We start from the raw sequence: 13797 nt of genomic DNA on the forward strand, positions 1-13797 counted from the left end.
TACAGCCCAGAATGCCGTTAGCCTTCTTGGCAACAAGGGCACACTATTGACTCATATCCAGCTTCTCGTCCACTGTAACCCCTAGGTCCTTTTCTGCAGAACTGCGTCCTAGCCATTCTGTCCCTAGTCTGTAACAGTGCATGGGATTCTTCCATCCTAAGTGCAGGACTCTGCACTTGTCCTTGTTGAACCTCATCAGGTTTCTTTTGGCCCAATCCTCTAATTTGTCTAGGTCCCTCTGTATCCTGTCCCTACCCTCCAGCATATCTACCACTCCTCCCAGTTTAGTGTCATCTGCAAACTTGCTGAGAGTGCAGTCCACGCCATCCTCCAGATCATTAATGAAAATATTGAACAAAACCGGCCCAGGACCGACCCCTGGGGCACTCCACTTGAAACCGGCTGCCAACTAGACATGGAGCCGTTGATCACTACCCGTTGAGCCCGACGATCTAGCCAGCTTTCTATCCACCTTATAGTTCATTCATCCAGCCCATGCTTCTTTAACTTGCTGGCAAGAATACTGTGGGAGACTGTATCAAAAGCTTTGCTAAAGTCAAGGAATAACACGTCCACTGCTTTCCCCTCATCCACAGACCCAGTTATCTCCTCATAGAAGGCAATTAGGTTAGTCAGGCATGACTTGCCCTTGGTGAATCCATGCTGATTGTTCCTGATAATTTTCCTCTCCTCTAAGTGCTTCAGAATTGATTCCTTGAGGACCTGCTCCATGATTTTTCCAGGGACTGAGGTGAGGCTGACTGGCCTGTAGTTCCCCGGATCCTCCTTCTTCCCTTTTTTAAAGATGGGCACTACATTAGCCTTTTTCCAGTCATCCGGGACCTCCCCCGATCACCATGAGTTTTCAAAGATAATGGCCAATGGCTCTGCAATCACATCTGCCAACTCCTTTAGCACCCTCGGATGCAGCGCATCTGGCCCCATGGACTTGTGCTCGTCCAGTTTTTCTAAATAGTCCCGAACCAGTTCTTTCTCCACAGAGGGCTGGTCACCTTCTCCCCATACTGTGCTGCCCAGTGCAGCAGTCTGGGAGCTGACCTTGTTCATGAAGACAGAGGCAAAAAAAATCATTGAGTACATTAGCTTTTTCCACACCCTCTGTTACTAGGTTGCCTCCCTCATTCAGTAAGGGGCCCACACTTTCCTTTACTTTCTTCTTGTTGCTAACATACCTGAAGAAACCCTTCTTGTTACTCTTAACATCTCTTGCTAGCTGCAACTCCAAGTGTGATTTGGCCTTCCTGCATGCCTGAGCAATATTTTTATACTCCTCCCTCGTCATTTGTCCAATCTTCCACTTCTTGTAAGCTTCTTTTTTGCGTTTAAGGTCAGCAAGGATTTCACTGTTAAGCCAAGCTGGTCGCCTGCCATATTTACTGTTCTTTCTACACATTGGGATGTTTTTTTCCTGCAACCTCAATAAGGATTCTTTAAAATACAGCCAGCTCTCCTGGACTCCTTTCCCCTTCATGTTATTTTCCCAGGGGATCCTGCCCATCAGTTCCCTGAGGCAGTCAAAGTCTGCTTTTCTGAAGTCCAGGGTCCATATTCTGCTGCTGTCCTTTCTTCCTTGTGTCAGGATCCTGAACTCGACCATCTCATGGTCACTGCCTCCAGGTTCCCATCCACTTTTGCTTCCCCTACTAATTCTTCCTGGTTTGTGAACAGCAGGTCTAGAAGAGCTCTGCCCCTAGTTGGTTCCTCCAGCACTTGCACCAGGAAATTGTCCCCTACACTTTCCAAAAACTTCCTGGATTGTCTGTGCACCGCTGTATTGCTCTCCCAGCAGATATCAGGGTGATTAAAGTCTCCCATGAGAACCAGGGCCTGCGATCTAGTAACTTCTGCTAGTTGCCAGAAAAAAACCTCGTCAACCTCATCCCCCTGGTCTGGTGGTCTATAGCAGACTCCAACCACAACATCACCCTTGTTGCTCACACTTCTAAACTTAATCCAGAGACTCTCAGGTTTTTCTGCAGTTTCATACCAGAGCTCTGAGCAGTCATACTCCTCTCTTACTGCTGCCCAGATCTCAACCCACCTCCACTGGCCCTCTCTGAAGCTCTTCAATCTCAGCTACATCCTCTGTCCCGGGAGGTGATCAGAAATGTAGTGCTCCAAGGAGAGGCCACCCCGTCTGACAGAAGGGCACTATTTCCATTCCCTTTTTAATGCTCCCAATCAATCTATCAGCTTTTAGAGCTTTGTCCCGCTCTGGGCAGACACCTCCATTGCTCTGTTTCTCAGGGCCGGCTCCAGGCACCAGCTTAACAAGCAGGTGCTTGGGGCGGCCAAGGGATTGGGGCGGCACCTGCAGCAATTCGGGGGCGGCAGGTCCCTCACTCCCTCTAGGAGCGAAGGACCTGCCGCTGAACTGCCGCCGCCGATCACGGCTTCCCCCCCCCAATTGCTGCCGCCAATCGCGGCTTTTTTTTTTTTTTTCGCTTGGGGCGGCAGAAATGCTGGAGCCAGTCCTGCTGTTCCTGAAGGCTTGGCTGTAGCAAGTAGCCACCCCAGCACACCTCCTCCTGGCTGGGTGTGGCAGTGCAGCAAATTTCTCCTTAGTTTTTCCCTACTAATCTTTGGCCTACTCCAGCCATAAGAGTACCTGGCCCTCCGGTCAGATAACGTGACAGAGTCCTGCCCCTTCTGGCCAGAGTCCTTTACCATGTCCGATAGAACCGTAAACAAAACAGCCACCACAGCCTCACAGGCCTGCCTCATCCGCTCCATTTATCCCCACAGCTTGTCTCCAGGTCCTGTGCTTTCAACAGCCCCACTGTCCAGGGGCTGGCACACTCCTTCCCTTGCTCAGGGGCTCAGGCAGGCTACTGCTCCTCCGGGCCACTGTCTCCAGTCAGGCTTCCCACTCACCCCTGGAGTGGGCTGTCTGCTCTGCCTCCTCCCTCTCAGCCTTCTCTCAGGCTACTTCCCACCTCCTCTCCCCAGGTCTCCTTCCTCCCACTAGCCTCACTCAGCTCTTTATGGCCACAAGCCCTTCTCTTCCCCACCTGGGCTTATTTCTAATTAGGCCTGGCCCATCCTCCAGGTTCAAGGAGACAAGTTAATTGGCCTTACAAGGCTTTACCCTTTCACAGCACCTGTAGGGTAAATACCCCATTACATTGTATAACTGTGCCTCAGTGGGTCACAACTGAGAATGCCAAACTGCTAAGAAACAGGGCAAACACAACCCAAAACTGGTGGTTATTCTTCCATAAGATATACCAAATCAGCAACAAAAGTAAACTTCTGTTTCACCACACTGGCTAACAAGACGTCATAAAAGCAGTTTCCTTAGGCATTCCAGTTCTTATATCACCACCAAAACCACTGGATTTAGAGAGGAGTGGTTCTTTACAACCAGTCTCAAAAAATAAAAGGGTCTTCTGATCCCAAAGGACCAGCCACACACCCAGATCAATATGTACCTCAGATCTTACCAAAAAGCACACTGATGCCAATCTTTTAGTATCTAGAATCTAAAGATTTATTTATAAAAAGAAGGTGAGTTAAAATTGCTCAGAGGAATCAAATACGTATAGTAATTGCAAACACCACACTCAGGCTTGTAGCAGTGATGGAATAAACTGTTGGCTTAAGTCAAGTCTCTGGCTGCTTCCAAATCATTGAAAGGTCCTCAATTCCTTGATTAGACTGCTTCTATTGATATAAGTTCATAGTCTAGAGGTTTGGGCAGGAAAGAGGCCAGAGCAGGATAGAGGCAAAATGGAGGGGTTTCCAGGGCCTCTTATATCTCCTGCCACGTGCAGGGAACCTATTCTTTCAAACAAAGCTCTCAGAACAGCTAGTGGAAAATTACAGGTGACAAGATAGTGTTTGGAGTCACATGGCCAAGTCGCATGTCCATGCATGAAGGTTTGGACACAGAAGAAGTGTAGCATTCACCGCCGCAGCACCTCCTGCTGGTCAGTTCCAGCCTCGGAGCGCCTCCTGCTGGCCGGTGTCTTCCTACTGTTGCCTGCTTCCTCCTGATCGCCACCTCTTATAGCACTTCAGCCCCACATTCCTCCCGGACCCCGGTGCACCTTACCTTGGGGTGCTGCCCCACAGCAGTGCCCCCACACTCTGGGTCTCCTCTTCCTGGGAACCCCAGTCCCCTAAGCCCACCTCACCTCAGTGACCCACTGCCAGTCCTCATCTAGCCCCTTCCCTCAGGGGCAGACTGCAGTCTGAAGTGACCACTTCTCATTGGCAAGGGTTTTGGACTGGCTGCCTTTCCACCCAGAGCTGCCTCCCTGCAGTCCTAGTACCTCCCCTGGCCTTTAGCAAGGCCTCAGTCTGGGGACTTAACAGGCCAGATCTCCTCAACTCTGCCTGCCTTTCCCCAGCCCTGCTCTGCCTCAGGTACCCTAATTGCTCTCCCAGGCAGCCTGGTCCTCTCTGCTCCTCAGCTTGAGCAAAAGTCTTTCATACTCTCTCAGCCTGCCCATTTATCAGGGTCATAAGCGTCGACTCCATGGGTGCTCTGGGGCTGGAGCACCCACAGGGAAAATTTGGTGCGTGCAGAACACCCACTGGCAGCTCCCTGACCCACCCCACCGACCCAGCTCACCTCTCCCTCTGCTCTGTCTCCTTCTCTGAGCGGGCCTCCACGTCCTGCTTCTCACCCCTCCCTCCCTCCCAGCGCCTGCGCCGCGAAACAGCTGTTTTGTGCAGCAAACCTGGGAGGGAGGGGCGAGGAGGAGGGAATGTGGCATGCCTGGGGAAGAGGCGGGGCCAGGGCAGGGATTTGGGGAGCGATCCAATAGGGGCAGGGAGGGGGCAGAGTCGCGGCGGGGGTGGGGCCGGGGCCAAGGGAGCGCGAGGACCCACCGGCACCAACAAAAGTTGGCACCTGTGATCAGGGTCAGCTGGACCCTAATTGGGTGTGGCCACACCTGTGGCGGTTTATCCAGCCAGTCTCCCTTGGTTGCTTTTAATCCCGTCTTAACCGGAACGGGGTGACTGCCCTGCTACAAGAAGCCATTACCTATACCTCAAACAGCACCTTTGCAGGACAGTTCATTCAGTGTAGATGGGGGTCTCCCATGGTCTACTGCCTGTTAAGTGTCTTTTGATGAGCCACTTAATTTGAATAGTCCCTCCAGGATGTGCTGGTTAACTACCTTGTGGGTGTTACCTCAGGAGCAAGCATTTGAAATCGAGGTATAGAGCCAATATTTATAACTTCAAATACAAAAATGATACATACATATAGATAGCATAATCATAACCAGCAAATCATAACCTTTTCGTAGACATCTTACATGCCACATTTTATATGAGATTTGTTGCAGATATATAAGAGAGGTTGCAACAGTGATCTATATGATCATATCTTAATCAGATAATGTTACACATTATCCTTCGAGGACCCTGCCCAGCCGTGCATAGGAGACGCCCAGGTAATTTACCTTATGCTTGTGCAAGCTGAACTGCACCTACTATCATGTTGCTCATTCCCTCCATGGGTTCACATCCACCCGGAGATGCTGTCAAGTCTCTCTAGTTCTAACTGAAACAATCTTGTGTCACTGGCAAATGTCACCAACCTGCTGCCCAGTTCTCTCTCCAAATTCATAATGCACACAGCTCCCAGGGCTGGCCCCAGGACAGCTCAGTAATGAGCTCCCTGCACCCTGAGGAGCAGCCATTCCCAATAGCTCTTTGTTCCCAGTCGTGTAACTGGTTTTCAATCCACAGTCGGACTCTGTTCCTAACCCCGTGGTTTTAAGTGTCTTTCACGTTTCATTAGGTGTCTGATCCAAAGGTGTTCGGAAATCCCAGGAAATGGTGTGCCCCAGCTCACCCTGGGATGGCAGAACTCTTATGCTATAGACACAGGCTGATTTCCTGGGCCCTGTCCCTGCCTACAGCAGCATCCCCATAGTCTCCCAGGGCAGGGCTGCCATTACACACAGTGGCTGATTTGCTGCCCTCCTGCACCTGCCCAGACTGTTCCCCTGCACTCTGTGGGCAGAGCTGCCACAACACACCTGGCACTACCTGACGAAGGGCAGAGTTAAATGAGAGAGATCAGCACTGGGGGAAATGAAAGGCCCATGGAGAACAAAATAAACCTTGCCTGTAATGATGTCGACACCTGTGTCTTGTGAGCACCCCCTCTCTGGCCGATACCTGCCTGCAATCACTCAGTTTTGAATGGGGCGGAACCCACCTCTTGTGGGTGCCCCCTTCCTGGTCGGGTGTGAGCCTGGTTTTCTTTCAGTTCTTACAACAGGGTTGCACCTGTCTCTCATGAGCACGCCCCCAGCCAATGGTTCTTTTTGCAGTTCTTCAGTGACTCAGCCCTCCGGCCGAGTCACATGCACTGTCCCCCATTCCGGGATACACAGTCTCTAGATCTTGTCATGGCCTGGTATGGGGCTCTAGCACCAACGCTTCTCCCGGAGGCACTGCATTCTTTAACAGCCCAAAAGGGGCCCATCTCGGTTCCCTCGGTTGGTGTCCTTTCGACAGCCCTCCATGGGCTCAATCTTCAACCAGACCAGTAGGGCCCATCATGGTACCCTCGCCTGGTCTGGCTACATTCTGGGCTCAGCCTACCTGCACTGAACTGCCCATGGTCCTGCTGCTCTTCCAGCAAGCCAGGCACCCACTTCTCCCTCTTCAAGCTCCAGGCAGCAACTGTCTGCTCTGCCCTTGTTGCTTCCTTTTATATGACCCTTCTGCCCCCTGATTGGTCACTCCAGCACCTCCTCTAATTAGCTGCTCCCCTGCAGCCACTCTAGACTGCCTGGAGGACTTCTCCTCTGCTCTTTTTTGGGGAGTGGTGAGGCAGGACCATGAGGCCTCCAGCAGGGGGCCTCCAGACCTACTCCCCCTCATCAAACCGCCAGTCCCCAGGAGCAATGTTGCCCCCAGGAGGGGTTAAAGTGCTACCATACACTGTGGTATCTCCACTATGGGACTTCTGGCTCCCCACTGACCTCAGGGAATCAGCCTCTGTGTGCCAGGAGTGCTATCTGCCCTTCTCTCTTTTCAGAAAGGACCGCTCGGGATTCCACTGTCGAGCAGCCAGCTGGGCTTTGGCAAGCAGAGCCCTTCCGAGAAGACAGACGTGGTCAGCTGCATCCAAGTGCTGGATGGGTGAGTGGTCGGTGCACTGCTCACTGGTGATACTCTCCGAGACGTTACTTGGAGATGGTGGCATCTCAGTTCCTGTGTGTGGCTTATCCCATCAGAGAGGGGTGGCAAATGTAACTGGTGTGAATGATAAACATTGGCACAACCTCCACATGCCCATCTGGTAATGTCAATGGATGGACTTGCAGCCCCTGGTCTCCCTGGCAACACCAGTCCCAAACCCTGAGCCCTTCCTCCCTGATCTCTCCTTTTGGAAATGGGCTTGCCTCAATGCCCTTGATTTCCCAATCTGGAAATGGAGGTGTGTGACGGGTTGGATCACAGAAACCCCTTTGGGACTGTCACCTGATGTGCTGAGACTACCTCTGAGCCCGTTTGCCCTGACAGCCTGGGACTCCAGAACCCCGACTTGTTGAGCCAGATATGCTAATCTGCTGCAACACAGACCCAGGGTCCAACCCACGCCCCGCAAACTGCAGACTTAACTGAAAACGGCTTAGCAAGTGCTCCTGTCTCTAGCACCTGGACACCCAGCTCCCAATGGGATCCAAACCCCTAATAAATCCATTTTACTCTGAATAAAGCTTATACAGGGTAAACTCATAAATTGTCCGCCCTCTATAACACTGATAGAGAGATATGCGCAGCTGTTTGCTCCCCCGGGTATGAATTACTTACTCTGGGTTAATTAATAATCAAAAGTGATTTTATTAAATATAAAAAGTAGGATTTAAGTGGTTCCAAGTAATAACGGACAGAACAAAGTAGGTTACCAAGCAAAATAAAACAAAACATGCAAGTCTAAGCCTAATACCTTTAAGAAACTGAATACAGGTAAATCTCACCCTCAGAGATATTCCAATAAGCACCAGGTTAAAGATGGATTCCAGTACCAGGTGACATGGTCACATGTCCTGTGAGACCCCAAGCCTTTATTCTTCCTGGCCTGACTCACAGGAAGGCTTGTAAGTAAACAGAGCCATTTACAACCAATTGTCCTAGTTGATGGGAGCCATCAAGATTACAAACCACCATTAATGGCCCAGAGTTATATTTCATATTTCTAGTTTCAGATACAAGAATGATACATTTATACAAATAGGATGACCGCACTCAATAGATTATAAGCTTTGTAATGATACCTTACACGAGACCTTTTCCATTAAGCAAATTCCAGTTACATTATATTCACACTCATTAGCATATTTTCATAAAATCATATGGAGTGCAACGTCATACCCTCCTCCTGAACTTACTGCCAGAGACTTGGACACTGTCCATGGCAGAGACAATACATCTACAATTCCCCCCCTTTTTTTAGGACAGGGCATTTACTACCCAGTTCTCTCGTCTCCTCCTGAGCATCTTTCTGTGTTTCAATCTCTTTGTCTTTTAAGTCCAGTGCTTGCTCGTGTGCAGCGCTTTGTTTGGCTGCTTCATGGCAGCCTTTTCCCGGGCAAATTGCACATCAATTTCCATTTGTCTTCCCTTGAGACCGTCACTCAATGAGCAGGGATACAACAGAGAACCCCCTCCTGCCAGAACAGGTTCCCCTCCACTCCTGCTTGCTGAGTTAGACACTCCAGTCAGCTTCAGCACAGACCCAGAGGTTGGGCCACACCCCTCTGCAGTTCACTGAAACTGAGATCCACTCAGCTCAGGGGTTCTGGAAATGGGCTTGCCTCAATGCCCTTGATTTCCCAATCTGGAAATGGAGGTGGACAAGCACCCCCAGCACACAGATACACACACACCCCCTCGCGCACACGCCCTGTCTTCCTGTCACCGGGAAGTGAGGCCCTCACCACCCTTGGGGCTGATTCTGGCTCTGGCAGCATACAAGAGCCAGTAGGAGCTGCAATAGGCCAGAGGATAATTCCTCCAGTGCAAGAGAAGTGTGGGGCCAACGTAAACATTGCAGTGGAGACGTACCTTAAAGTGTCTTGAGGTTGGTGCCCAGCCATCACTGGTCACGTTTGGAAAACTCAGGCCATTGTTTGTATTTGTTTGAACCCCCATCTCTCCTTGCCTGCCCCCTCCCTTTCGCTAGCTTCTACCTCAGTGGCTGTAAGCTCCTTGGGGCAGGAGCCATGTCTTTTTACAGTCTCTGCCAAGTGCCAGGCTAAGGTCTGGTGCTATATAATGTGGGTGGTGGTGATCACAATCTCTGTAGGGTGATGTGCTGCTTGGGCCCCCTAGGCTCCAGAAATACAGAAACTGCCAGACTGGGTCCAGCCAATGTCCATCTAGTCCAGTATCCTGCCAGGAACAGATGCCGGTGCCAGCTGCTTCAGAGGAAGGAGCAAGAAACTCTGCTATAGGGAATTATGGGATAATCTTCCCTCAGGGAAAGATTCCTTCTAACCCCCAAGAGACCTTTCTCCCAGGGGACCCTCAGCTCCACTCCCTGTCTGTATGTGATGTTCTCTGCAGGGTGACATCTCTGATTCTTCTTGTTTCCCTCTTGCAGACCAATGAAAGTTAGTTCAGCAGAGCTCCCTGCAGCCGTGGACAATAGGAGGATGTGCGTCCTTGGTGCTCTGGACCCAGAGAACCCATGTCCAATTCTTGAAATGACAACTCCAGCTCCATATCCTGCAGCCCTGGCTGGCTGCCATTCAAGTCAGGGCACCAGTCAGTCCCTGTCACCAGCCACGCTCCCCTGGAGGAGCAGTGCTAAGGCCACTGCTTCTCAGGCACCCATGTCCTGCTTTGACTTTAATGGTCCATACTTGCACTTCCCCCATGGGTGCTCCCTGTCTGACATTCATCAGGACCGGGAAACTGTCCCACCCCATGGAGCCCCTTCCCAGACCCTGCTGGTGGGGGAGGAGAGAGGAGCAGCTCAGCTCCATCCCGTCTCACTTCCTGCTCAGAAAGAGATGAAGCAGCCCCTTGCTGGAAGGCAAGAAGAGCCACAAGGCCAACCAGCAGGTGGGGAATGGTGCAAGGGGACACCGAAGGTCAAAGGTCACCAATTGCTGCCATCTTAAACAACTCCTGTCAGAAATGGCCAGTGGGATACGTCACCTCGGAAAATCTGTCACTGATGCCAGCAAGAGACTCTGCCCATCTGTCCCGTGTACTGGCCCCGGCGGAGGGAATGCTCACTGCTGCTGCCATGTTGACATCCAACCCATGACGGCCCCAGGCCATGTCGGGCACCTCCATCACTGCATTGGGCCCTGAGACAACTGATGTTGCACTTCCAGTTTCATCTCCAGCATCAGCCATTCCCTCTGGAGCGCACCAGCATATATTTGGGAGTCACGTACGTTCCTCCAGGCCCCCCATGGCACCTCAAAACCCATCAGTGTTTCCTGACCCTTTCTGTCAGAGGGGGTTGATACTTCTAAAGCAGAGCCTGTGCACGAGAGTAACGTGGTCATGTTCAACCCCGATGACACTGGGCCAGTTTTTCTACATGAGATGGAGGAATACTGCTTCTTTCCTAGCCTCAAACCCACACACAGGCCATTCAGCTCATCAGAACTCAAAAGTGTGACGCTTACTTTGCATTACCACTATGGGAAGGACTGAAACCAGCTGTCAGGGCCAGGGAACTCTGCTAATCTGGGAGAGGACTGGTGAAGACAAGAGAGGAGGTGACTGGATGAAAATTCCACTATTCAAAGCATGTCACCTCTATTGTTTTCCCCCCGTTCTCCACCCCTCTTACACTGGGAAACAAAAATAGCAATTCTTCTTTCCAGCCCTCTCCACTCCCAAAGGGGGTGGAAGACATCAATCAGTACTATGTTCTCCTCAGCTGTATTAGTATATTTGGATACAGAAACCAGGAAATATATCCCCATTGAAGAGAGCTGCTCATTACACACACTCTAATCCCCTTGCCATTACCATGTTAGTCTTGCTATGGTTCTGGTGCAGAACATAATGTTGAGTTCAATGCAAACTTCATGGCCTGAAGGATCAAACTGCATGTCACCGATAAGACTCTGTCACAAGCACCTGGAATGAAATGCCTCGCATTCTTTAAACAGATCTAGGTTATTTAGAGAGATAATACTCATCCAGAAGAATTGGTGTTGGAAGGATGTAGATACCAAGGAGGGATTGGAATTGTTGAGTATGGGACAAAGTGGGTTGGAGTAAGGGATGAAACAGAAACAGAGAAATTTGACTGGGGATCAGGAAACCTTTCCTAATTGTGACGTCTACTATCCTGTGGAATAATGTCCTTAGGGAAGCAGTGGAAGACCAATCATAGGAGACATAAAACTAGATTGGAGAAAACAATGGAGAATATACAGTATTGCAGGGAAAGCTGGGGGGAAGAGGCTCTTAAGATGGACAAGCTACGATTTAATTGGTCTGTTCTATCTCTAATTCAGAGCAATCTAGGGTGACCAGATCGCAAGAGTGAAATATCAGGACACATTGGGCAAGTGGGGCAGGGGGAGGGGAGAGGATGACAATGACAGACACAGGTGCACAGAGCCATGAGAGGGGGCCCTAGGAAGCTGCGAGAGGGGTTATATGGCCCCTGCTGCAGCCCGCACCACAAGCCACAGGGCGAGGACACCTATTGAATTCAATGAGAATTTTGCATGTGAATTGATGTACCTAGTTCTGAGATTATAAAGCCAGAAGGGATCCGGTGATCACCTGGTCTCACCACCTGTATAGCACAGACATAGAACTTTCCCAAAATAATTCCTAGAGGATAGCTTTTAGAAAAAGCTTTTAGAAAAACACCATGACCCTTAGTATATTGTTAATCGTTAATATTCTTACCATTGAAAAGGTATGCCTTATATCCAGTCTGAATTTGTCTAGCTGCAACTTCCAACCATTGGCTCATGCTCTACCTTTCTCTGCTAGACTGAAGTGCCCATTATTAGCTATTTGTTCCCCATGTAGATACTTATAGTCTATAACCAAGTCACTTCTTAACCTTCTTTTTGTTAAGCTAAATAGATTGAGGTCCTTGAGTCTATCACTATAAGGCATGTTTTATAATCCTTTAATCAGTCTTGTGACTCTTCTCTGAACACTCTCCAATTTATCAATATCCTTCTTAAATTGTGCACACCAGAACTGGACACAGTATTCCAGCAGTGGTTGCACCAGTGCCAAATACAGAGATAAAATAACCTCTCTACTCCTGCTGGAGATTCCCCTATTTAGGCATCTGGTCACCCTATTTCTGTATGCATTTCCCCACGTTTTTTGGTAAAAATCAAAACTGAACTGCCCCAGAAATTCTGGCATGTGGAATCATCGTGAAACTCACATGGCTCCAACCCTGCCGAAGAACCTTTAGATCCACTGCACAGACTTCTGCCACTTGAGCTAATGGAGTAAGTGATGGCAGAGGCAGTAGGTTGTCATCCTATGTGATAGATCAGCTCTATAGGGGGATGAGACACTTTTTTTGCCACTGGGTTTCACAGATATCTGCTGACAGAAGAGGAACTGTGAAACTCAGGAATCCTGGGTCTATTCCAGGCTCCTGAATGGAGTGGTCTCTAGTAGTCAAATACCCTTCTTCCCTGTCCTCTCCAGTCTATGTCTATCCTATTGCTGTCTAACCCGCCCCAGCTCCTCATCTGATTTCAACTGCCCCCCACTACCGCTCTGGATTCCTTGTCCCAGTTTCCTAGTCCTGTCTCACTCTCCTCTCTCCCCGCCCCCATCCCTCAGATGGGATGTTCGTTCCAGACTGGCAAAATTATAAGGCTTCTCAACATTTCAACACTTCCCATTCTAAATTTTCAGTAGCTTAACTATAGGCTAGCTCTGCTTACAACAAAGCATATTCAGAACCTCCGATTAAAGGGCTTATAAGTGTAGCAACCTCCATCATAGCTAGTCACCAAAGATTGAACCCAAGCCATCCAGACTTAAAAGCATGAGCTTCTACTACTTGAGTTCAAGATATAACTCCCTTAGCTGGTAGCTATACAGTTATCCTCTAAAAATCCACCAGAGGAGGGCACAAAACACATGTTGGACAGTGAATTACAAAAGTGCCAACTATTATTATTAGACCTGCAATACTTTTCACAATGAACATCAGCGGGGGATAAACTGGGAGTTTAAGAAAATTTGGAAAACAATTTTAGAATAACATTCAGTGCTATGGTTTAAAAGAAAAAAAACTTAAAATTCATAACTTAGCAGTATTCAGTGTTTGAAAAGAAAAACTTTTAGGAACTCTGGGATACAAGTTAAGAATGTTGAAACAGGAAGATGTTATGCTTAGTTACCACTTGGGCAAGGCGGCGTGCTATGTAATACTTGCAATAATTCACTGTAATGTTTTACAGTATATAGCAGCGCAATGCTGATTCCATTGCTATTGTTGAGCAATTCATGCTGATTTTATTTCAGCCCACATCTTAATAGTTTTGAATACTATAGATCACAATTTTCAGCTCAGTTGGTCTGAACATGCAGAGCTTTAAAACTGCTATGCTCTAAACTGTATATTAACTACAATTTTATAAACCTGCATGTCAGAGAACTGTGTGCCACTACTACTAGACAGTGGCACAAGGCAATTCAGTGTGAATCACAGAAATGTAGGACTGGAAGGGACATCAACAGGTCATCTAGTCAAACCCCTGCACTGAGGCAGGACTGAGTAATAACACTAGACCATCCTTGACAGGTGTTTGTCTAACCTCTTAAAAAACTCCA

The 13797-nt window shown here is 49.2% G+C and overlaps 1 pseudogene; it reads left to right on the forward strand.

The window, feature by feature from the left end:
* Positions 1-13180, forward strand: part of LOC122172496 (cytokine receptor common subunit beta-like) — a 36281-nt pseudogene extending 23101 nt beyond the window's left edge.
* Positions 13181-13797: the final 617 nt, after the last annotated feature.

The sequence above is a fragment of the Chrysemys picta genome, chromosome 1 (genome assembly GCF_011386835.1).
Source record: "Chrysemys picta bellii isolate R12L10 chromosome 1, ASM1138683v2, whole genome shotgun sequence".
In the NCBI taxonomy this organism is placed as follows: domain Eukaryota; kingdom Metazoa; phylum Chordata; order Testudines; family Emydidae; genus Chrysemys; species Chrysemys picta.